The following is a 2618-nucleotide window of genomic DNA, read 5'->3' as shown; positions in this document are numbered from 1 at the left end:
GAGAGGAACGTGTGCCCCCAGGCAGGCCTCCTGTGCACAGGGGTGCCTGGGGTGTTGGCGTGCCCGTGCAAGCAGTGCTGGGCTCCACAGTTTCCCTCAAGGGGACAGAAGTAGGAATCTGCTCTGATAGCTCCGCTCAAGGCAGCACCCCCTGATGGAGACGGGGGTAGCCCCTCGTGACTTCCAGATGTCCTGGTGATTCTTGGGCACAGCCATGGATCTCAGCTTCTTCATGACCCAGGGAATGATGGGGGGCCAGCCCAGCAGCCTCGGGTCCCGCAGATGCTCCAGGGGACAGCCCAGCAGCCGCGGGTCCTGCATGGCCTCTGGGGGCAGCCCCTCATGAGTTCTGTGTGTCCTGGTGATTCTTGGGCACAGCCATGGATCTCAGCTTCTTCATGACAGGGGCCAGCCCAGCAGCCGCGGGTCCCACAGGTCCTTCAGGGGACAGCCCAATACTGTGGGTCCCACAGCTCCTTTGGGGACAACCCCTCATGAGTTCTGGGTGTCCTGGTGATTCTTGGGCACAGCCATGGATCTCAGCTTCTTCATGACCCGGGGAATGATGTGGGGGCCAGCCCAGCAGCCGTGGGTCCCACAGGTCCTCTGGGGACAGCACCTTCATGGGCCCATGGTCCAGCAGGTACCTGTTCAGGTGGCTCTTATCAGGCCACACGGCCTCAATCCCATTGGCCCAGTTGACCCCCATCACCTGGTGACAGGCTGAGGTCAGTCGGGGAAACTCCACCACCAATTCTTGCCCTGGTCCCTGGGGATGTGGGTCTGGGACTGTGGCCAGCACTCGTAGCTAAAGTCCTCATGGGCTGCCCAGTAGAAACCGGGGTGTGGGGTGCCAAAGAGGGGGAACAGGATCTCCATGCCCACATGGTCCCAGAACTTCATTCCCGCATCCACGTCCACGCACACCAGGTCTTCCACGTCACAGAGGAAGCGCTGCTCGCAGAAGCGGCTGATCATCGCTATGTGCCACATGGACACATCCTGCCAGTGCAGGACGCCGTGGACCTCGACGACCACTGCCCTCCGGCCCTCCCAGAGTGGCACATGGGGCACAGCAACCAGCTGGTCGGTGAAGACGTAGTAACTGACCCTGTGTCCACCATGAGGACCACCATCCTCCGGCCCACCTGGAGGGGCACACGGGGCCCAGCAGCTGGCCAATTGGTGAAAACCTAGTAGGTGACCCCATGCCCCACCATGTAGTGCTTCTCTGCTGTCTGCAGGAACAGCTCCAGGAAGACCACGTATCCACAAGGGGCAGTGGACAGGGAAGGAAGTGGGTCACTGCCAGAGGCTGGCAGCAGGACCCCAGAGTTGGGGACCATGGACGTGTGCACCTTCGTCAAGGGGGCGGGCCCTGGGCTACTTTAAGCAACAGCCACCTCCTGACCTTCCTGAGGGAATCTGCCAGCAGGGCCTCCCTAATGTCTGTTCCCAGAGATGGGGGCCATCAGCACCCCGTCTTCCAAAGGGGAGCCTGAGGCTTCGGAGGCTAGAAACCCATGCAGCCCCACAGTGAGCATGCTGGAGCCAGGAACACTCCCCCTGTGCTGAGCTCCTGGGCAAACATTGCAGGTGCCCTCCAATGGCCACCCCCCCTGCAGATCCCATCCCCATCTTCTAGCAGGGAAGCACCTTTGGGCACAGCCCTCATTTCTATGTCTTACAGAGCGGCTAGAATCACCAGGGCCGGCCACCTGTCCCACTTTGCTTTGAGTGTGCTGCCGCTAGCCCCCACAGACCTGTCTCCACTTCCTGTAGTGTCCTCCCTGGAAGGCTGCTGGGCATCCCGCTGACAAGGTGCTCAGTAAGCCACTGGTATTCCTAGGAGGGGTCACCCTCAAACTCTGCCACATCAGGAATCAGGTCCAGCCCGTGGACAGGGAAGGCAAAAGACGACACCAGGAAGAAGAGGGGGCTTGCTTAGGCCCCAGGCTTGAATCCAAGGGTGTGAGCTTCCAGGTCCAGGTCTACATCTCCCTGGCCCCAAAAGGTTGGAAGTCTTGTCCAGCCACGTCCCATGGCTGGTCCCCCTTTAAGGGTACTACCTGCTCCCCCCTGTGAGGACAGCAGCTCCCCCATTATCAGCAAGTGTGGTGAGCCCCTCTGAGACTGATGTTTTTCTGCAGACATTAAGGCTACTTCCCTGTGCCAGTCCCATATGCGGCAGGTTAGTAAATCGCTCACACAGGGAAGGCGGGCACTACATTTAAATAGGGGACAAGCACACTCAACCAGCAGACATGGGTCAGGTCACCAGAGGGCAAGTCCAGACCCAGCCAATGGGGGAACAAGCCAGATATGAAGCAGGGGATAGAAGAGTGATCCTGGCAGAGGGCACAGCAAAAGCAAAGGCTTGTAGTCAGGCCCAGGGCACATGTGGGACGACCACACACTTGGGTGGCCCACAGAAGGGGGGGCCGTGGTGGAAGAGGTGAGGCTGGAGAGGACGGGCAGGAGGGGAGCAGACCACAGAGAGGCCCAAAGGTTATGTTCCGAAAATATCACTCTAGTTACAGAGGAGAATGGGTTCTGTGCAGCAGGGGACAGGGAGACCCTAACCCTAAACCTAATCCCTAACTCCTAACCCTAACCAC

General features: G+C 59.7%; 1 pseudogene; it reads right to left on the bottom strand.

The window, feature by feature from the left end:
* Positions 1–207: 207 nt before the first annotated feature.
* On the bottom strand, positions 208–1346 carry LOC113920791 (annotated as a pseudogene).
* Between the last annotated feature and the right edge of the window lie 1272 nt (positions 1347–2618).

This window comes from Zalophus californianus, chromosome 15, assembly GCF_009762305.2.
Source record: "Zalophus californianus isolate mZalCal1 chromosome 15, mZalCal1.pri.v2, whole genome shotgun sequence".
Classification (NCBI taxonomy): Eukaryota; Metazoa; Chordata; class Mammalia; order Carnivora; family Otariidae; genus Zalophus; species Zalophus californianus.
The sequence above is the reverse complement of the archived record's forward strand: the minus strand, read 5'-3'. Positions and strand labels throughout refer to the sequence as shown.